General features: G+C 41.1%; 16 non-coding genes across 16 annotated transcripts; all 16 read right to left on the reverse strand.

The window, feature by feature from the left end:
- Positions 1 to 361: 361 nt before the first annotated feature.
- On the reverse strand, positions 362 to 435 carry trnan-guu (transfer RNA asparagine (anticodon GUU)). Its single transcript has one exon. It is a non-coding gene; the product is annotated as a tRNA-Asn (tRNA).
- A 1113-nt stretch (positions 436 to 1548) lies between these two features.
- trnan-guu (transfer RNA asparagine (anticodon GUU)) lies at positions 1549 to 1622 on the reverse strand. The gene has a single exon. It is a non-coding gene; the product is annotated as a tRNA-Asn (tRNA).
- Positions 1623 to 2736: 1114 nt separating this feature from the next.
- trnan-guu (transfer RNA asparagine (anticodon GUU)) lies at positions 2737 to 2810 on the reverse strand. The gene has a single exon. It is a non-coding gene; the product is annotated as a tRNA-Asn (tRNA).
- A 1113-nt stretch (positions 2811 to 3923) lies between these two features.
- Positions 3924 to 3997, reverse strand: trnan-guu (transfer RNA asparagine (anticodon GUU)). The gene has a single exon. It is a non-coding gene; the product is annotated as a tRNA-Asn (tRNA).
- Positions 3998 to 5111: 1114 nt separating this feature from the next.
- On the reverse strand, positions 5112 to 5185 carry trnan-guu (transfer RNA asparagine (anticodon GUU)). The gene has a single exon. It is a non-coding gene; the product is annotated as a tRNA-Asn (tRNA).
- A 1114-nt stretch (positions 5186 to 6299) lies between these two features.
- Positions 6300 to 6373, reverse strand: trnan-guu (transfer RNA asparagine (anticodon GUU)). The gene has a single exon. It is a non-coding gene; the product is annotated as a tRNA-Asn (tRNA).
- Positions 6374 to 7487: 1114 nt separating this feature from the next.
- Positions 7488 to 7561, reverse strand: trnan-guu (transfer RNA asparagine (anticodon GUU)). Its single transcript has one exon. It is a non-coding gene; the product is annotated as a tRNA-Asn (tRNA).
- Positions 7562 to 8675: 1114 nt separating this feature from the next.
- On the reverse strand, positions 8676 to 8749 carry trnan-guu (transfer RNA asparagine (anticodon GUU)). Its single transcript has one exon. It is a non-coding gene; the product is annotated as a tRNA-Asn (tRNA).
- A 2301-nt stretch (positions 8750 to 11050) lies between these two features.
- trnan-guu (transfer RNA asparagine (anticodon GUU)) lies at positions 11051 to 11124 on the reverse strand. The gene has a single exon. It is a non-coding gene; the product is annotated as a tRNA-Asn (tRNA).
- Positions 11125 to 12237: 1113 nt separating this feature from the next.
- trnan-guu (transfer RNA asparagine (anticodon GUU)) lies at positions 12238 to 12311 on the reverse strand. Its single transcript has one exon. It is a non-coding gene; the product is annotated as a tRNA-Asn (tRNA).
- A 1114-nt stretch (positions 12312 to 13425) lies between these two features.
- Positions 13426 to 13499, reverse strand: trnan-guu (transfer RNA asparagine (anticodon GUU)). The gene has a single exon. It is a non-coding gene; the product is annotated as a tRNA-Asn (tRNA).
- Positions 13500 to 14623: 1124 nt separating this feature from the next.
- Positions 14624 to 14697, reverse strand: trnan-guu (transfer RNA asparagine (anticodon GUU)). Its single transcript has one exon. It is a non-coding gene; the product is annotated as a tRNA-Asn (tRNA).
- Positions 14698 to 15810: 1113 nt separating this feature from the next.
- On the reverse strand, positions 15811 to 15884 carry trnan-guu (transfer RNA asparagine (anticodon GUU)). Its single transcript has one exon. It is a non-coding gene; the product is annotated as a tRNA-Asn (tRNA).
- Positions 15885 to 16996: 1112 nt separating this feature from the next.
- On the reverse strand, positions 16997 to 17070 carry trnan-guu (transfer RNA asparagine (anticodon GUU)). The gene has a single exon. It is a non-coding gene; the product is annotated as a tRNA-Asn (tRNA).
- Positions 17071 to 18183: 1113 nt separating this feature from the next.
- Positions 18184 to 18257, reverse strand: trnan-guu (transfer RNA asparagine (anticodon GUU)). The gene has a single exon. It is a non-coding gene; the product is annotated as a tRNA-Asn (tRNA).
- A 2307-nt stretch (positions 18258 to 20564) lies between these two features.
- trnan-guu (transfer RNA asparagine (anticodon GUU)) lies at positions 20565 to 20638 on the reverse strand. Its single transcript has one exon. It is a non-coding gene; the product is annotated as a tRNA-Asn (tRNA).
- Positions 20639 to 22621: the final 1983 nt, after the last annotated feature.

Raw genomic sequence — 22621 nt, forward strand, 5'->3', positions numbered from 1 at the left:
TCACTATAAATGGAAAGATAGCATCTCTGTGTGGGCTCAAATCACCAAACTTTAAACTAACGGCCTAAGGCGCTAACCAATTGCGTCACAGAGACTTGTGATTATATTGACCCTTAGCAGGCCAAAGTCTCATGGAAGGTCACTACAAGTCAAGAAGTTTCACATCGCTACAATCTGAAAAACGTCATCCATGGGTGGTGTCAAAGCACCAATCTTTAGATAGCTTGTCAAACACACTAACTGATTGCACTAGAGAGGCTTGTGTTGGCATTGACCCTCAGCAGGAAAAAGTAACAGGGAATCTCATTACAGGTCCAGGATGTCACATCCGCATCATGGAGCACAACAAACTGAAAACTCTCGTCCCTGGGTGGGGTCGAACCACCAACCTTTAGATTAACAGTCTAACGCGCTAACCAATTGCGCCACAGAGACTTGTTGTGTGTCTGACCCTGACACTTGATCGCTGGCCATCCGTGATCTCATCCAACTGTACATGGAGTTTACGAAACAACAACACTTTGTTCCAATGGTTGTTTCAACGTGCATCGAAAGTGCCGCAACATTTTCAAGGAAGTAGCCCTGTAGTTTTCTAACGTTTGTTAGCTTTTTCAATGGCCTTAAAAGGGCAAAAATGTAGATCAATGTTCGTCAGCGCAACATTATATAAAAAGGCATCTGGCAGGAGTAAATTCAGCCACAATCACAAATATAATTTGATAAATATATATCTTAAACAACTGCGTTTTCACGAATGTAATATATGATCGCCAAGCCCATTCAAAATAATTAGGGGACTGAGTCCGGAAGAATGATGTAATGGCGAGTCACTTTCATGGCGTATAGGTACACATATTCACACAAACAAACACATACTGGACCAACATTGTCCTTCAAGCAAAATACATTTAAATGCTAAGCGTTTTCATGCCAGATTGACATCATTTACATTGTCATACTTGCCGGATTAATATGAATAAATGATATGTTCCATGGAGACCACAGAATGATCAAGCTATTGAGTAACATAATATCAGAGACCATTGACAGCCATTTAGGTATAGTATAGCAGCAGGTATAGGAACTTGTCATCTTTCATGTTCAACAACACACCAATCACATGTGACAATAGGAAACAAAGCAGGTCAAAAGCGAGCTTACGGTAAATCCAGGAAGGTCTATCCACATCACTATAAATGGAAAGATAGCATCTCTGTGTGGGCTCAAATCACCAAACTTTAAACTAACGGCCTAAGGCGCTAACCAATTGCGTCACAGAGACTTGTGATTATATTGACCCTTAGCAGGCCAAAGTCTCATGGAAGGTCACTACAAGTCAGGAAGTTTCACATCGCTACAATCTGAAAAACGTCATCCATGGGTGGTGTCAAAGCACCAATCTTTAGATAGCTTGTCAAACACACTAACTGATTGCACTAGAGAGGCTTGTGTTGGCATTGACCCTCAGCAGGACAAAGTAACAGGGAATCTCATTACAGGTCCAGGATGTCACATCCGCATCATGGAGCACAACAAACTGAAAACTCTCGTCCCTGGGTGGGGTCGAACCACCAACCTTTAGATTAACAGTCTAACGCGCTAACCAATTGCGCCACAGAGACTTGTTGTGTGTCTGACCCTGACACTTGATAGCTGGCCATCCGTGATCTCTTCCAACTGTACATGGAGTTTACTAAACTACAACACTTTGTTCCAATGGTTGTGTCAACGTGCATCGAAAGTGCCGCAACATTTTCAAGGAAGTAGCCCTGTAGTTTTCTAACGTTTGTTAGCTTTTTCAATGGCCTTAAAAGGGCAAAAATGTAGCACAATGTTCGTCAGCGCAACATTATATAAAAAGGCATCTGGCAGGAGTAAATTCAGCCACAATCACAAATATAATTTGATAAATATATATCTTTAAACAACTGCGTTTTCACAAATGTAATATATGATCGCCAAGCCCATTCAAAATAATTAGGGGACTGACTCCGGAAGAATGATGTAATGGCGAGTCACTTTCATGGCGTATAGGTACACATATTCACACAAACACACACATACTGGACCAACATTGTCCTTCAAGCAAAATACATTTAAATGCTAAGGGTTTTCATGCCAGATTGACATCATTTACATTGTCATACTTGCCGGATTAATATGAATAAATGATATGTTCCATGGAGACCACAGAATGATCAAGCTATTGAGTAACATAATATCAGAGACCATTGACAGCCATTTAGGTATAGTATAGCAGCAGGTATAGGAACTTGTCATCTTTCATGTTCAACAACACACCAATCACATGTGACAATAGGAAACAAAGCAGGTCAAAAGCGAGCTTAAGGTAAATCCAGGAAGGTCTATCCACATCACTATAAATGGAAAGATAGCATCTCTGTGTGGGCTCAAATCACCAAACTTTAAACTAACGGTCTAAGGCGCTAACCAATTGCGTCACAGAGACTTGTGATTATATTGACCCTTAGCAGGCCAAAGTCTCATGGAAGCTCACTACAAGTCAGGAAGTTTCACATCGCTACAATCTGAAAAACGTCATCCATGGGTGGTGTCAAAGCACTAATCTTTAGATAGCTTGTCAAACACACTAACTGATTGCACGAGAGAGGCTTGTGTTGGCATTGACCCTCAGCAGGACAAAGTAACAGGGAATCTCATTACAGGTCCAGGATGTCACATCCGCATCATGGAGCACAACAAACTGAAAACTCTCGTCCCTGGGTGGGGTCGAACCACCAACCTTTAGATTAACAGTCTAACGCGCTAACCAATTGCGCCACAGAGACTTGTTGTGTGTCTGACCCTGACACTTGATCGCTGGCCATCCGTGATCTCATCCAACTGTACATGGAGTTTACGAAACAACAACACTTTGTTCCAATGGTTGTTTCAACGTGCATCGAAAGTGCCGCAACATTTTCAAGGAAGTAGCCCTGTAGTTTTCTAACGTTTGTTAGCTTTTTCAATGGCCTTAAAAGGGCAAAAATGTAGATCAATGTTCGTCAGCGCAACATTATATAAAAAGGCATCTGGCAGGAGTAAATTCAGCCACAATCACAAATATAATTTGATAAATATATATCTTAAACAACTGCGTTTTCACGAATGTAATATATGATCGCCAAGCCCATTCAAAATAATTAGGGGACTGAGTCCGGAAGAATGATGTAATGGCGAGTCACTTTCATGGCGTATAGGTACACATATTCACACAAACAAACACATACTGGACCAACATTGTCCTTCAAGCAAAATACATTTAAATGCTAAGCGTTTTCATGCCAGATTGACATCATTTACATTGTCATACTTGCCGGATTAATATGAATAAATGATATGTTCCATGGAGACCACAGAATGATCAAGCTATTGAGTAACATAATATCAGAGACCATTGACAGCCATTTAGGTATAGTATAGCAGCAGGTATAGGAACTTGTCATCTTTCATGTTCAACAACACACCAATCACATGTGACAATAGGAAACAAAGCAGGTCAAAAGCGAGCTTACGGTAAATCCAGGAAGGTCTATCCACATCACTATAAATGGAAAGATAGCATCTCTGTGTGGGCTCAAATCACCAAACTTTAAACTAACGGCCTAAGGCGCTAACCAATTGCGTCACAGAGACTTGTGATTATATTGACCCTTAGCAGGCCAAAGTCTCATGGAAGGTCACTACAAGTCAGGAAGTTTCACATCGCTACAATCTGAAAAACGTCATCCATGGGTGGTGTCAAAGCACCAATCTTTAGATAGCTTGTCAAACACACTAACTGATTGCACTAGAGAGGCTTGTGTTGGCATTGACCCTCAGCAGGACAAAGTAACAGGGAATCTCATTACAGGTCCAGGATGTCACATCCGCATCATGGAGCACAACAAACTGAAAACTCTCGTCCCTGGGTGGGGTCGAACCACCAACCTTTAGATTAACAGTCTAACGCGCTAACCAATTGCGCCACAGAGACTTGTTGTGTGTCTGACCCTGACACTTGATAGCTGGCCATCCGTGATCTCTTCCAACTGTACATGGAGTTTACTAAACTACAACACTTTGTTCCAATGGTTGTGTCAACGTGCATCGAAAGTGCCGCAACATTTTCAAGGAAGTAGCCCTGTAGTTTTCTAACGTTTGTTAGCTTTTTCAATGGCCTTAAAAGGGCAAAAATGTAGCACAATGTTCGTCAGCGCAACATTATATAAAAAGGCATCTGGCAGGAGTAAATTCAGCCACAATCACAAATATAATTTGATAAATATATATCTTTAAACAACTGCGTTTTCACAAATGTAATATATGATCGCCAAGCCCATTCAAAATAATTAGGGGACTGACTCCGGAAGAATGATGTAATGGCGAGTCACTTTCATGGCGTATAGGTACACATATTCACACAAACACACACATACTGGACCAACATTGTCCTTCAAGCAAAATACATTTAAATGCTAAGGGTTTTCATGCCAGATTGACATCATTTACATTGTCATACTTGCCGGATTAATATGAATAAATGATATGTTCCATGGAGACCACAGAATGATCAAGCTATTGAGTAACATAATATCAGAGACCATTGACAGCCATTTAGGTATAGTATAGCAGCAGGTATAGGAACTTGTCATCTTTCATGTTCAACAACACACCAATCACATGTGACAATAGGAAACAAAGCAGGTCAAAAGCGAGCTTAAGGTAAATCCAGGAAGGTCTATCCACATCACTATAAATGGAAAGATAGCATCTCTGTGTGGGCTCAAATCACCAAACTTTAAACTAACGGTCTAAGGCGCTAACCAATTGCGTCACAGAGACTTGTGATTATATTGACCCTTAGCAGGCCAAAGTCTCATGGAAGCTCACTACAAGTCAGGAAGTTTCACATCGCTACAATCTGAAAAACGTCATCCATGGGTGGTGTCAAAGCACTAATCTTTAGATAGCTTGTCAAACACACTAACTGATTGCACTAGAGAGGCTTGTGTTGGCATTGACCCTCAGCAGGACAAAGTAACAGGGAATCTCATTACAGGTCCAGGATGTCACATCCGCATCATGGAGCACAACAAACTGAAAACTCTCGTCCCTGGGTGGGGTCGAACCACCAACCTTTAGATTAACAGTCTAACGCGCTAACCAATTGCGCCACAGAGACTTGTTGTGTGTCTGACCCTGACACTTGATCGCTGGCCATCCGTGATCTCTTCCAACTGTACATGGAGTTTACTAAACAACAACACTTTGTTCCAATGGTTGTGTCAACGTGCATCGAAAGTGCCGCAACATTTTCAAGGAAGTAGCCCTGTAGTTTTCTAACGTTTGTTAGCTTTTTCAATGGCCTTAAAAGGGCAAAAATGTAGCACAATGTTCGTCAGCGCAACATTATATAAAAAGGCATCTGGCAGGAGTAAATTCAGCCACAATCACAAATATAATTTGATAAATATATATCTTTAAACAACTGCGTTTTCACAAATGTAATATATGATCGCCAAGCCCATTCAAAATAATTAGGGGACTGACTCCGGAAGAATGATGTAATGGCGAGTCACTTTCATGGCGTATAGGCACACATATTCACACAAACACACACATACTGGACCAACATTGTCCTTCAAGCAAAATACATTTAAATGCTAAGGGTTTTCATGCCAGATTGACATCATTTACATTGTCATACTTGCCGGATTAATATGAATAAATGATATGTTCCATGGAGACCACAGAATGATCAAGCTATTGAGTAACATAATATCAGAGACCATTGACAGCCATTTAGGTATAGTATAGCAGCAGGTATAGGAACTTGTCATCTTTCATGTTCAACAACACACCAATCACATGTGACAATAGGAAACAAAGCAGGTCAAAAGCGAGCTTACGGTAAATCCAGGAAGGTCTATCCACATCACTATAAATGGAAAGATAGCATCTCTGTGTGGGCTCAAATCACCAAACTTTAAACTAACGGTCTAAGGCGCTAACCAATTGCGTCACAGAGACTTGTGATTATATTGACCCTTAGCAGGCCAAAGTCTCATGGAAGGTCACTACAAGTCAGGAAGTTTCACATCGCTACAATCTGAAAAACGTCATCCATGGGTGGTGTCAAAGCACTAATCTTTAGATAGCTTGTCAAACACACTAACTGATTGCACTAGAGAGGCTTGTGTTGGCATTGACCCTCAGCAGGACAAAGTAACAGGGAATCTCATTACAGGTCCAGGATGTCACATCCGCATCATGGAGCACAACAAACTGAAAACTCTCGTCCCTGGGTGGGGTCGAACCACCAACCTTTAGATTAACAGTCTAACGCGCTAACCAATTGCGCCACAGAGACTTGTTGTGTGTCTGACCCTGACACTTGATCGCTGGCCATCCGTGATCTCATCCAACTGTACATGGAGTTTACGAAACAACAACACTTTGTTCCAATGGTTGTGTCAACGTGCATCGAAAGTGCCGCAACATTTTCAAGGAAGTAGCCCTGTAGTTTTCTAACGTTTGTTAGCTTTTTCAATGGCCTTAAAAGGGCAAAAATGTAGCACAATGTTCGTCAGCGCAACATTATATAAAAAGGCATCTGGCAGGAGTAAATTCAGCCACAATCACAAATATAATTTGATAAATATATATCTTTAAACAACTGCGTTTTCACGAATGTAATATATGATCGCCAAGCCCATTCAAAATAATTAGGGGACTGACTCCGGAAGAATGATGTAATGGCGAGTCACTTTCATGGCGTATAGGCACACATATTCACACAAACACACACATACTGGACCAACATTGTCCTTCAAGCAAAATACATTTAAATGCTAAGGGTTTTCATGCCAGATTGACATCATTTACATTGTCATACTTGCCGGATTAATATGAATAAATGATATGTTCCATGGAGACCACAGAATGATCAAGCTATTGAGTAACATAATATCAGAGACCATTGACAGCCATTTAGGTATAGTATAGCAGCAGGTATAGGAACTTGTCATCTTTCATGTTCAACAACACACCAATCACATGTGACAATAGGAAACAAAGCAGGTCAAAAGCGAGCTTACGGTAAATCCAGGAAGGTCTATCCACATCACTATAAATGGAAAGATAGCATCTCTGTGTGGGCTCAAATCACCAAACTTTAAACTAACGGCCTAAGGCGCTAACCAATTGCGTCACAGAGACTTGTGATTATATTGACCCTTAGCAGGCCAAAGTCTCATGGAAGGTCACTACAAGTCAGGAACTTTCACATCGCTACAATCTGAAAAACGTCATCCATGGGTGGTGTCAAAGCACTAATCTTTAGATAGCTTGTCAAACACACTAACTGATTGCACTAGAGAGGCTTGTGTTGGCATTGACCCTCAGCAGGACAAAGTAACAGGGAATCTCATTACAGGTCCAGGATGTCACATCCGCATCATGGAGCACAACAAACTGAAAACTCTCGTCCCTGGGTGGGGTCGAACCACCAACCTTTAGATTAACAGTCTAACGCGCTAACCAATTGCGCCACAGAGACTTGTTGTGTGTCTGACCCTGACACTTGATAGCTGGCCATCCGTGATCTCTTCCAACTGTACATGGAGTTTACGAAACAACAACACTTTGTTCCAATGGTTGTGTCAACGTGCATCGAAAGTGCCGCAACATTTTCAAGGAAGTAGCCCTGTAGTTTTCTAACGTTTGTTAGCTTTTTCAATGGCCTTAAAAGGGCAAAAATGTAGCACAATGTTCGTCAGCGCAACATTATATAAAAAGGCATCTGGCAGGAGTAAATTCAGCCACAATCACAAATATAATTTGATAAATATATATCTTTAAACAACTGCGTTTTCACGAATGTAATATATGATCGCCAAGCCCATTCAAAATAATTAGGGGACTGACTCCGGAAGAATGATGTAATGGCGAGTCACTTTCATGGCGTATAGGCACACATATTCACACAAACACACACATACTGGACCAACATTGTCCTTCAAGCAAAATACATTTAAATGCTAAGGGTTTTCATGCCAGATTGACATCATTTACATTGTCATACTTGCCGGATTAATATGAATAAATGATATGTTCCATGGAGACCACAGAATGATCAAGCTATTGAGTAACATAATATCAGAGACCATTGACAGCCATTTAGGTATAGTATAGCAGCAGGTATAGGAACTTGTCATCTTTCATGTTCAACAACACACCAATCACATGTGACAATAGGAAACAAAGCAGGTCAAAAGCGAGCTTACGGTAAATCCAGGAAGGTCTATCCACATCACTATAAATGGAAAGATAGCATCTCTGTGTGGGCTCAAATCACCAAACTTTAAACTAACGGTCTAAGGCGCTAACCAATTGCGTCACAGAGACTTGTGATTATATTGACCCTTAGCAGGCCAAAGTCTCATGGAAGGTCACTACAAGTGAGGAACTTTCACATCGCTACAATCTGAAAAACGTCATCCATGGGTGGTGTCAAAGCACTAATCTTTAGATAGCTTGTCAAACACACTAACTGATTGCACTAGAGAGGCTTGTGTTGGCATTGACCCTCAGCAGGACAAAGTAACAGGGAATCTCATTACAGGTCCAGGATGTCACATCCGCATCATGGAGCACAACAAACTGAAAACTCTCGTCCCTGGGTGGGGTCGAACCACCAACCTTTAGATTAACAGTCTAACGCGCTAACCAATTGCGCCACAGAGACTTGTTGTGTGTCTGACCCTGACACTTGATAGCTGGCCATCCGTGATCTCTTCCAACTGTACATGGAGTTTACTAAACAACAACACTTTGTTCCAATGGTTGTGTCAACGTGCATCGAAAGTGCCGCAACATTTTCAAGGAAGTAGCCCTGTAGTTTTCTAACGTTTGTTAGCTTTTTCAATGGCCTTAAAAGGGCAAAAATGTAGCACAATGTTCGTCAGCGCAACATTATATAAAAAGGCATCTGGCAGGAGTAAATTCAGCCACAATCACAAATATAATTTGATAAATATATATCTTTAAACAACTGCGTTTTCACAAATGTAATATATGATCGCCAAGCCCATTCAAAATAATTAGGGGACTGACTCCGGAAGAATGATGTAATGGCGAGTCACTTTCATGGCGTATAGGCACACATATTCACACAAACACACACATACTGGACCAACATTGTCCTTCAAGCAAAATACATTTAAATGCTAAGGGTTTTCATGCCAGATTGACATCATTTACATTGTCATACTTGCCGGATTAATATGAATAAATGATATGTTCCATGGAGACCACAGAATGATCAAGCTATTGAGTAACATAATATCAGAGACCATTGACAGCCATTTAGGTATAGTATAGCAGCAGGTATAGGAACTTGTCATCTTTCATGTTCAACAACACACCAATCACATGTGACAATAGGAAACAAAGCAGGTCAAAAGCGAGCTTACGGTAAATCCAGGAAGGTCTATCCACATCACTATAAATGGAAAGATAGCATCTCTGTGTGGGCTCAAATCACCAAACTTTAAACTAACGGTCTAAGGCGCTAACCAATTGCGTCACAGAGACTTGTGATTATATTGACCCTTAGCAGGCCAAAGTCTCATGGAAGGTCACTACAAGTGAGGAACTTTCACATCGCTACAATCTGAAAAACGTCATCCATGGGTGGTGTCAAAGCACTAATCTTTAGATAGCTTGTCAAACACACTAACTGATTGCACTAGAGAGGCTTGTGTTGGCATTGACCCTCAGCAGGACAAAGTAACAGGGAATCTCATTACAGGTCCAGGATGTCACATCCGCATCATGGAGCACAACAAACTGAAAACTATCATCCCTGGGTGGGCTCGAACCACCAACCTTTAGATTAACAGTCTAACGCCCTAACCAATTGCGCCACAGAGACTTGTTGTGTGTCTGACCCTGACACTTGATTGCTGGCCATCCGTGATCTCATCCAACTGTACATGGAGTTTAAGAAACAACAACACTTTGTTCAAATGGTTGTGTCAACGTGCATCGAAAGTGCCGCAACATTTTCAAGGAAGTAGCCCTGTAGTTTTCTAACGTTTGTTAGCTTTTTGAATGGCCTTAAAAGGGCAAAAATGTAGCACAATGTTCGTCAGCACAACATTATATAAAAAGGCATCTGGCAGGAGTAAATTCAGCCACAATCACAAATATAATTTCATAAATATATATCTTAAACAACTGCGTTTTCACGAATGTAATATATGATCGCCAAGCCCATTCAAAATAATTAGGGGACTGACTCCGGAAGAATGATGTAATGGCGAGTCACTTTCATGGCGTATAGGCACACATATTCACACAAACACACACATACTGGACCAACATTGTCCTTCAAGCAAAATACATTTAAATGCTAAGGGTTTTCATGCCAGATTGACATCATTTACATTGTCATACTTGCAGGATTAATATGAATAAATAATATGTTCCATGGAGACCACAGAATGATCAAGCTATTGAGTAACATAATATCAGAGACCATTGACAGCCATTTAGGTATAGTATAGCAGCAGGTATAGGAACTTGTCATCTTTCATGTTCAACAACACACCAATCACATGTGACAATAGGAAACAAAGCAGGTCAAAAGCGAGCTTACTGTAAATCCAGGAAGGTCTTTCCACATCACTATAAATGGAAAGATAGCATCTCTGGGTGGGCTCAAATCACCAACCTTTAAACTAACGGCCTAAGGCGCTAACCAATTGCGCCACAGAGACTTGTGATTATATTCACCATCAGCAGGCCAAAGTCTCATGGAAGCTCACTACAAGTCAGGAAGTTTCACATCGCTACAATCTGAAAAACGTCATCCATGGGTGGTGTCGAAGCACCAATCTTCAGATAGATTGTCAAATACACTAACTGATTGCACTAGAGAGGCTTGTGTTGGCATTGACCCTCAGCAGGACAAAGTAACAGGGAATCTCATAACAGGTCCAGGATGTCACATCCGCATCATGGAGCACAACAAACTGAAAACTCTCGTCCCTGGGTGGGCTCGAACCACCAACCTTTAGATTAACAGTCTAACGCGCTAACCAATTGCGCCACAGAGACTTGTTGTGTGTCTGACCCTGACACTTGATCGCTGGCCATCCGTGATCTCATCCAACTGTACATGGAGTTTACGAAACAACAACACTTTGTTCCAATGGTTGTGTCAACGTGCATCGAAAGTGCCGCAACATTTTCAAGGAAGTAGCCCTGTAGTTTTCTAACGTTTGTTAGCTTTTTGAATGGCCTTAAAAGGGCAAAAATGTAGCACAATGTTCGTCAGCGCAACATTATATAAAAAGGCATCTGGCAGGAGTAAATTCAGCCACAATCACAAATATAATTTGATAAATATATATCTTAAACAACTGCGTTTTCATGTATGTAATATATGATCGCCAAGCCCATTCAAAATAATTAGGGGACTGACCCTGGAAGAATGATGTAATGGCGAGTCACTTTCATGGCGTATAGGCACACATATTCACACAAACACACACATACTGGACCAACATTGTCCTTCAAGCAAAATACATTTAAATGCTAAGGGTTTTCATGCCAGATTGACATCATTTACATTGTCATACTTGCCGGATTAATATGAATAAATGATATGTTCCATGGAGACCACAGAATGTTCAAGCTATTGAGTAACATAATATCAGAGACCATTGACAGCCATTTAGGTATAGTATAGCAGCAGGTATAGGAACTTGTCATCTTTCATGTTCAACAACACACCAATCACATGTGACAATAGGAAACAAAGCAGGTCAAAAGCGAGCTTACGGTAAATCCAGGAAGGTCTATCCACATCACTATAAATGGAAAGATAGCATCTCTGTATGGGCTCAAATCACCAAACTTTAAACTAATGGCCTAAGGCGCTAACCAATTGCGTCACAGAGACTTGTGATTATATTGACCCTTAGCAGGCCAAAGTCTCATGGAAGGTCACTACAAGTCAGGAAGTTTCACATCGCTACAATCTGAAAAACGTCATCCATGGGTGGTGTCAAAGCACCAATCTTTAGATAGCTTGTCAAACACACTAACTGATTGCACTAGAGAGGCTTGTGTTGGCATTGACCCTCAGCAGGACAAAGTAACAGGGAATCTCATTACAGGTCCAGGATGTCACATCCGCATCATGGAGCACAACAAACTGAAAACTCTCGTCCCTGGGTGGGGTCGAACCACCAACCTTTAGATTAACAGTCTAACGCGCTAACCAATTGCGCCACAGAGACTTGTTGTGTGTCTGACCCTGACACTTGATCGCTGGCCATCCGTGATCTCATCCAACTGTACATGGAGTTTACGAAACAACAACACTTTGTTCCAATGGTTGTGTCAACGTGCATCGAAAGTGCCGCAACATTTTCAAGGAAGTAGCCCTGTAGTTTTCTAACGTTTGTTAGCTTTTTCAATGGCCTTAAAAGGGCAAAAATGTAGCACAATGTTCGTCAGCGCAACATTATATAAAAAGGCATCTGGCAGGAGTAAATTCAGCCACAATCACAAATATAATTTGATAAATATATATCTTTAAACAACTGCGTTTTCACAAATGTAATATATGATCGCCAAGCCCATTCAAAATAATTAGGGGACTGACTCCGGAAGAATGATGTAATGGCGAGTCACTTTCATGGCGTATAGGCACACATATTCACACAAACACACACATACTGGACCAACATTGTCCTTCAAGCAAAATACATTTAAATGCTAAGGGTTTTCATGCCAGATTGACATCATTTACATTGTCATACTTGCCGGATTAATATGAATAAATGATATGTTCCATGGAGACCACAGAATGATCAAGCTATTGAGTAACATAATATCAGAGACCATTGACTGTCATTTAGGTATAGTATAGCAGCAGGTATAGGAACTTGTCATCTTTCATGTTCAACAACACACCAATCACATGTGACAATAGGAAACAAAGCAGGTCAAAAGCGAGCTTACGGTAAATCCAGGAAGGTCTATCCACATCACTATAAATGGAAAGATAGCATCTCTGTGTGGGCTCAAATCACCAAACTTTAAACTAACGGTCTAAGGCGCTAACCAATTGCGTCACAGAGACTTGTGATTATATTGACCCTTAGCAGGCCAAAGTCTCATGGAAGGTCACTACAAGTCAGGAAGTTTCACATCGCTACAATCTGAAAAACCTCATCCATGGGTGGTGTCAAAGCACTAATCTTTAGATAGCTTGTCAAACACACTAACTGATTGCACTAGAGAGGCTTGTGTTGGCATTGACCCTCAGCAGGACAAAGTAACAGGGAATCTCATTACAGGTCCAGGATGTCACATCCGCATCATGGAGCACAACAAACTGAAAACTCTCGTCCCTGGGTGGGCTCGAACCACCAACCTTTAGATTAACAGTCTAACGCGCTAACCAATTGCGCCACAGAGACTTGTTGTGTGTCTGACCCTGACACTTGATCGCTGGCCATCCGTGATCTCATCCAACTGTACATGGAGTTTACGAAACAACAACACTTTGTTCCAATGGTTGTGTCAACGTGCATCGAAAGTGCCGCAACATTTTCAAGGAAGTAGCCCTGTAGTTTTCTAACGTTTGTTAGCTTTTTGAATGGCCTTAAAAGGGCAAAAATGTAGCACAATGTTCGTCAGCGCAACATTATATAAAAAGGCATCTGGCAGGAGTAAATTCAGCCACAATCACAAATATAATTTGATAAATATATATCTTAAACAACTGCGTTTTCATGTATGTAATATATGATCGCCAAGCCCATTCAAAATAATTAGGGGACTGACCCTGGAAGAATGATGTAATGGCGAGTCACTTTCATGGCGTATAGGCACACATATTCACACAAACACACACATACTGGACCAACATTGTCCTTCAAGCAAAATACATTTAAATGCTAAGGGTTTTCATGCCAGATTGACATCATTTACATTGTCATACTTGCCGGATTAATATGAATAAATGATATGTTCCATGGAGACCACAGAATGTTCAAGCTATTGAGTAACATAATATCAGAGACCATTGACAGCCATTTAGGTATAGTATAGCAGCAGGTATAGGAACTTGTCATCTTTCATGTTCAACAACACACCAATCACATGTGACAATAGGAAACAAAGCAGGTCAAAAGCGAGCTTACGGTAAATCCAGGAAGGTCTATCCACATCACTATAAATGGAAAGATAGCATCTCTGTGTGGGCTCAAATCACCAAACTTTAAACTAACGGTCTAAGGCGCTAACCAATTGCGTCACAGAGACTTGTGATTATATTGACCCTTAGCAGGCCAAAGTCTCATGGAAGGTCATCATGGAAGTTCAACGTACAGGAAGTTTCACATCGCTACAATCTGAAAAACGTCATCCATGGGTGGTGTCAAAGCAACTAATCTTTAGATAGCTTGTCAAACACACTAACTGATTGCACTAGAGAGGCTTGTGTTGGCATTGACCCTCAGCAGGACAAAGTAACAGGGAATCTCATAACAGGTCCAGGATGTCACATCCGCATCATGGAGCACAACAAACTGAAAACTCTCGTCCCTGGGTGGGCTCGAACCACCAACCTTTAGATTAACAGTCTAACGCGCTAACCAATTGCGCCACAGAGACTTGTTGTGTGTCTGACCCTGACACTTGATCGCTGGCCATCCGTGATCTCATCCAACTGTACATGGAGTTTACGAAACAACAACACTTTGTTCCAATGGTTGTGTCAACGTGCATCGAAAGTGCCGCAACATTTTCAAGGAAGTAGCCCTGTAGTTTTCTAACGTTTGTTAGCTTTTTGAATGGCCTTAAAAGGGCAAAAATGTAGCACAATGTTCGTCAGCGCAACATTATATAAAAAGGCATCTGGCAGGAGTAAATTCAGCCACAATCACAAATATAATTTGATAAATATATATCTTAAACAACTGCGTTTTCATGTATGTAATATATGATCGCCAAGCCCATTCAAAATAATTAGGGGACTGACCCTGGAAGAATGATGTAATGGCGAGTCACTTTCATGGCGTATAGGCACACATATTCACACAAACACACACATACTGGACCAACATTGTCCTTCAAGCAAAATACATTTAAATGCTAAGGGTTTTCATGCCAGATTGACATCATTTACATTGTCATACTTGCCGGATTAATATGAATAAATGATATGTTCCATGGAGACCACAGAATGTTCAAGCTATTGAGTAACATAATATCAGAGACCATTGACAGCCATTTAGGTATAGTATAGCAGCAGGTATAGGAACTTGTCATCTTTCATGTTCAACAACACACCAATCACATGTGACAATAGGAAACAAAGCAGGTCAAAAGCGAGCTTACGGTAAATCCAGGAAGGTCTATCCACATCACTATAAATGGAAAGATAGCATCTCTGTGTGGGCTCAAATCACCAAACTTTAAACTAACGGCCTAAGGCGCTAACCAATTGCGTCACAGAGACTTGTGATTATATTGACCCTTAGCAGGCCAAAGTCTCATGGAAGGTCACTACAAGTCAGGAAGTTTCACATCGCTACAATCTGAAAAACGTCATCCATGGGTGGTGTCAAAGCACCAATCTTTAGATAGCTTGTCAAACACACTAACTGATTGCACTAGAGAGGCTTGTGTTGGCATTGACCCTCAGCAGGACAAAGTAACAGGGAATCTCATTACAGGTCCAGGATGTCACATCCGCATCATGGAGCACAACAAACTGAAAACTCTCGTCCCTGGGTGGGGTCGAACCACCAACCTTTAGATTAACAGTCTAACGCGCTAACCAATTGCGCCACAGAGACTTGTTGTGTGTCTGACCCTGACACTTGATCGCTGGCCATCCGTGATCTCATCCAACTGTACATGGAGTTTACGAAACAACAACACTTTGTTCCAATGGTTGTGTCAACGTGCATCGAAAGTGCCGCAACATTTTCAAGGAAGTAGCCCTGTAGTTTTCTAACGTTTGTTAGCTTTTTCAATGGCCTTAAAAGGGCAAAAATGTAGCACAATGTTCGTCAGCGCAACATTATATAAAAAGGCATCTGGCAGGAGTAAATTCAGCCACAATCACAAATATAATTTGATAAATATATATCTTTAAACAACTGCGTTTTCACAAATGTAATATATGATCGCCAAGCCCATTCAAAATAATTAGGGGACTGACTCCGGAAGAATGATGTAATGGCGAGTCACTTTCATGGCGTATAGGCACACATATTCACACAAACACACACATACTGGACCAACATTGTCCTTCAAGCAAAATACATTTAAATGCTAAGGGTTTTCATGCCAGATTGACATCATTTACATTGTCATACTTGCCGGATTAATATGAATAAATGATATGTTCCATGGAGACCACAGAATGATCAAGCTATTGAGTAACATAATATCAGAGACCATTGACTGTCATTTAGGTATAGTATAGCAGCAGGTATAGGAACTTGTCATCTTTCATGTTCAACAACACACCAATCACATGTGACAATAGGAAACAAAGCAGGTCAAAAGCGAGCTTACGGTAAATCCAGGAAGGTCTATCCACATCACTATAAATGGAAAGATAGCATCTCTGTGTGGGCTCAAATCACCAAACTTTAAACTAACGGTCTAAGGCGCTAACCAATTGCGTCACAGAGACTTGTGATTATATTGACCCTTAGCAGGCCAAAGTCTCATGGAAGGTCACTACAACAGGAAGTTTCACATCGCTACAATCTGAAAAACCTCATCCATGGGTGGTGTCAAAGCACTAATCTTTAGATAGCTTGTCAAACACACTAACTGATTGCACTAGAGAGGCTTGTGTTGGCATTGACCCTCAGCAGGACAAAGTAACAGGGAATCTCATAACAGGTCCAGGATGTCACATCCGCATCATGGAGCACAACAAACTGAAAACTCTCGTCCCTGGGTGGGCTCGAACCACCAACCTTTAGATTAACAGTCTAACGCGCTAACCAATTGCGCCACAGAGACTTGTTGTGTGTCTGACCCTGACACTTGATCGCTGGCCATCCGTGATCTCATCCAACTGTACATGGAGTTTACGAAACAACAACACTTTGTTCCAATGGTTGTGTCAACGTGCATCGAAAGTGCCGCAACATTTTCAAGGAAGTAGCCCTGTAGTTTTCTAACGTTTGTTAGCTTTTTGAATGGCCTTAAAAGGGCAAAAATGTAGCACAATGTTCGTCAGCGCAACATTATATAAAAAGGCATCTGGCAGGAGTAAATTCAGCCACAATCACAAATATAATTTGATAAATATATATCTTAAACAACTGCGTTTTCATGTATGTAATATATGATCGCCAAGCCCATTCAAAATAATTAGGGGACTGACCCTGGAAGAATGATGTAATGGCGAGTCACTTTCATGGCGTATAGGCACACATATTCACACAAACACACACATACTGGACCAACATTGTCCTTCAAGCAAAATACATTTAAATGCTAAGGGTTTTCATGCCAGATTGACATCATTTACATTGTCATACTTGCCGGATTAATATGAATAAATGATATGTTCCATGGAGACCACAGAATGTTCAAGCTATTGAGTAACATAATATCAGAGACCATTGACAGCCATTTAGGTATAGTATAGCAGCAGGTATAGGAACTTGTCATCTTTCATGTTCAACAACACACCAATCACATGTGACAATAGGAAACAAAGCAGGTCAAAAGCGAGCTTACGGTAAATCCAGGAAGGTCTATCCACATCACTATAAATGGAAAGATAGCATCTCTGTGTGGGCTCAAATCACCAAACTTTAAACTAACGGCCTAAGGCGCTAACCAATTGCGTCACAGAGACTTGTGATTATATTGACCCTTAGCAGGCCAAAGTCTCATGGAAGGTCACTACAAGTCAGGAAGTTTCACATCGCTACAATCTGAAAAACGTCATCCATGGGTCGTGTCAAAGCACCAATCTTTAGATAGCTTGTCAAACACACTAACTGATTGCACTAGAGAGGCTTGTGTTGGCATTGACCCTCAGCAGGACAAAGTAACAGGGAATCTCATTACAGGTCCAGGATGTCACATCCGCATCATGGAGCACAACAAACTGAAAACTCTCGTCCCTGGGTGGGCTCGAACCACCAACCTTTAGATTAACAGTCTAACGCGCTAACCAATTGCGCCACAGAGACTTGTTGTGTGTCTGACCCTGACACTTGATCGCTGGCCATCCGTGATCTCATCCAACTGTACATGGAGTTTACGAAACAACAACACTTTGTTCCAATGGTTGTGTCAACGTGCATCGAAAGTGCCGCAACATTTTCAAGGAAGTAGCCCTGTAGTTTTCTAACGTTTGTTAGCTTTTTGAATGGCCTTAAAAGGGCAAAAATGTAGCACAATGTTCGTCAGCGCAACATTATATAAAAAGGCATCTGGCAGGAGTAAATTCAGCCACAATCACAAATATAATTTGATAAATATATATCTTAAACAACTGCGTTTTCATGTATGTAATATATGATCGCCAAGCCCATTCAAAATAATTAGGGGACTGACCCTGGAAGAATGATGTAATGGCGAGTCACTTTCATGGCGTATAGGCACACATATTCACACAAACACACACATACTGGACCAACATTGTCCTTCAAGCAAAATACATTTAAATGCTAAGGGTTTTCATGCCAGATTGACATCATTTACATTGTCATACTTGCCGGATTAATATGAATAAATGATATGTTCCATGGAGACCACAGAATGTTCAAGCTATTGAGTAACATAATATCAGAGACCATTGACAGCCATTTAGGTATAGTATAGCAGCAGGTATAGGAACTTGTCATCTTTCATGTTCAACAACACACCAATCACATGTGACAATAGGAAACAAAGCAGGTCAAAAGCGAGCTTACGGTAAATCCAGGAAGGTCTATCCACATCACTATAAATGGAAAGATATCATCTCTGTGTGGGCTCAAATCACCAAACTTTAAACTAACGGTCTAAGGCGCTAACCAATTGCGTCACAGAGACCTGTGATTATATTGACCCTTAGCAGGCCAAAGTCTCATGGAAGGTCTCATGGAAGGTCACTACAGGAAGTTTCACATCGCTACAATCTGAAAAACCTCATCCATGGGTGGTGTCAAAGAACTAATCTTTAGATAGCTTGTCAAACACACTAACTGATTGCACTAGAGAGGCTTGTGTTGGCATTGACCCTCAGCAGGACAAAGTAACAGGGAATCTCATAACAGGTCCAGGATGTCACATCCGCATCATGGAGCACAACAAACTGAAAACTCTCGTCCCTGGGTGGGCTCGAACCACCAACCTTTAGATTAACAGTCTAAAGCGCTAAGTAATTGCGCCACAGAGACTTGTTGTGTGTCTGACCCTGACACTTGATCGCTGGCCATCCGTGATCTCATCCAACTGTACATGGAGTTTACGAAACAACAACACTTTGTTCCAATGGTTGTGTCAACGTGCATCGAAAGTGCCGCAACATTTTCAAGGAAGTAGCCCTGTAGTTTTCTAACGTTTGTTAGCTTTTTGAATGGCCTTAAAAGGGCAAAAATGTAGCACAATGTTCGTCAGCGCAACATTATATAAAAAGGCATCTGGCAGGAGTAAATTCAGCCACAATCACAAATATAATTTGATAAATATATATCTTAAACAACTGCGTTTTCATGTATGTAATATATGATCGCCAAGCCCATTCAAAATAATTAGGGGACTGACCCTGGAAGAATGATGTAATGGCGAGTCACTTTCATGGCGTATAGGCACACATATTCACACAAACACACACATACTGGACCAACATTGTCCTTCAAGCAAAATACATTTAAATGCTAAGGGTTTTCATGCCAGATTGACATCATTTACATTGTCATACTTGCCGGATTAATATGAATAAATGATATGTTCCATGGAGACCACAGAATGATCAAGCTATTGAGTAACATAATATCAGAGACCATTGACAGCCATTTAGGTATAGTATAGCAGCAGGTATAGGAACTTGTCATCTTTCATGTTCAACAACACACCAATCACATGTGACAATAGGAAACAAAGCAGGTCAAAAGCGAGCTTACGGTAAATCCAGGAAGGTCTTTCCACATCACTATAAATGGAAAGATAGCATCTCTGGGTGGGCTGAAATCACCAACCTTTAAAATAACGGCCTAAGGCGCTAACCAATTGCGCCACAGAGACTTGTGATTATATTCACCCTCAGCAGGCCAAAGTCTCATGGAAGCTCACTACAAGTCAGGAAGTTTCACATCGCTACAATCTGAAAAATGTCATCCATGGGTGGTGTCGAAGCACCAATCTTTAGATAGATTGTCAAACACACTAACTGATTGCACTAGAGAGGCTTGTGTTGGCATTGACCCTCAGCAGGACAAAGTAACAGGGAATCTCATTACAGGTCCAGGATGTCACATCCGCATCATGGAGCACAACAAAGTGAAAACTCTCGTCCCTGGGTGGGGTCGAACCACCAACCTTTAGATTAACAGTCTAACGCGCTAACCAATTGCGCCACAGAGACTTGTTGTGTGTCTGACCCTGACACTTGATCGCTGGCCATCCGTGATCTCATCCAACTGTACATGGAGTTTACGAAACAACAACACTTTGTTCCAATGGTTGTGTCAACGTGCATCGAAAGTGCCGCAACATTTTCAAGGAAGTAGCCCTGTAGTTTTCTAACGTTTGTTAGCTTTTTCAATGGCCTTAAAAGGGCAAAAATGTAGCACAATGTTCGTCAGCGCAACATTATATAAAAAGGCATCTGGCAGGAGTAAATTCAGCCACAATCACAAATATAATTTGATAAATATATATCTTAAACAACTGCGTTTTCATGTATGTAATATATGATCGCCAAGCCCATTCAAAATAATTAGGGGACTGACCCTGGAAGAATGATGTAATGGCGAGTCACTTTCATGGCGTATAGGCACACATATTCACACAAACACACACATACTGGACCAACATTGTCCTTCAAGCAAAATACATTTAAATGCTAAGGGTTTTCATGCCAGATTGACATCATTTACATTGTCATACTTGCCGGATTAATATGAATAAATGATATGTTCCATGGAGACCACAGAATGTTCAAGCTATTGAGTAACATAATATCAGAGACCATTGACAGCCATTTAGGTATAGTATAGCAGCAGGTATAGGAACTTGTCATCTTTCATGTTCAACAACACACCAATCACATGTGACAATAGGAAACAAAGCAGGTCAAAAGCGAGCTTACGGTAAATCCAGGAAGGTCTATCCACATCACTATAAATGGAAAGATATCATCTCTGTGTGGGCTCAAATCACCAAACTTTAAACTAACGGTCTAAGGCGCTAACCAATTGCGTCACAGAGACTTGTGATTATATTGACCCTTAGCAGGCCAAAGTCTCATGGAAGGTCTCATGGAAGGTCACTACAGGAAGTTTCACATCGCTACAATCTGAAAAACCTCATCCATGGGTGGTGTCAAAGAACTAATCTTTAGATAGATTGTCAAACACACTAACTGATTGCACTAGAGAGGCTTGTGTTGGCATTGACCCTCTGCAGGACAAAGTAACAGGGAATCTCATTACAGGTCCAGGATGTCACATCCGCATCATGGAGCACAACAAACTGAAAACTCTCGTCCCTGGGTGGGCTCGAACCACCAACCTTTAGATTAACAGTCTAACTCTCTAACCACGTGCGCCACAGAGACTTGTTGTGTGACTGACCCTGACACTTGATCGCTGGCCATCCGTGATCTCATCCAACTGTACATGGAGTTTACGAAACAACAACACTTTGTTCCAATGGTTGTGTCAACGTGCATCGAAAGTGCCGCAACATTTTCAAGGAAGTAGCCCTGTAGTTTTCTAACGTTTGTTATCTTTTTGATTGGCCTTAAAAGGGCAAAAATGTAGCACAATGTTCGTCAGCACAACATTATATAAAAAGGCATCTGGCAGGAGTAAATTCAGCCACAATCACAAACATAATTTAAAAAACATATATCTTAAACAACTGCGTTTTCACAAATGTAATATATGATCGCCAAGCCCATTCAAAATAATTAGGGGACTGACCCCGGAAGAATGATGTAATGGCGAGTCACTTTCATGGCGTATAGGCACACATATTCACACAAACACACACATACTGGACCAACATTGTCCTTCAAGCGAGATACATTTAAATGCTATGGGTTTTCATACCAGTTTGACATCATTTACATTGTCATACTAGCCAGATTAATATGAATAAATGATATGTTCCATGGAGACCACAGAATGATCAAGCTATTGAGTAACAGAAGATCAGAGACCATTGACAGCCATTTAGGTATAGTATAGCAGCAGGTATAGGCACTTGTCATCTTTCATGTTCAACAACACACCAATCACATGTGACAATAGGAAACAAAGCAGGTCAAAAGCGAGCTTACTGTAAATCCAGGAAGGTCTTTCCACATCACTATAAATGGAAAGATAGCATCTCTGGGTGGGCT

The sequence above is a fragment of the Salmo salar genome, chromosome 07, assembly GCF_965601325.2.
Source record: "Salmo salar chromosome 07, fSalSal1, whole genome shotgun sequence".
Lineage (NCBI taxonomy): Eukaryota > Metazoa > Chordata > Actinopteri > Salmoniformes > Salmonidae > Salmo > Salmo salar.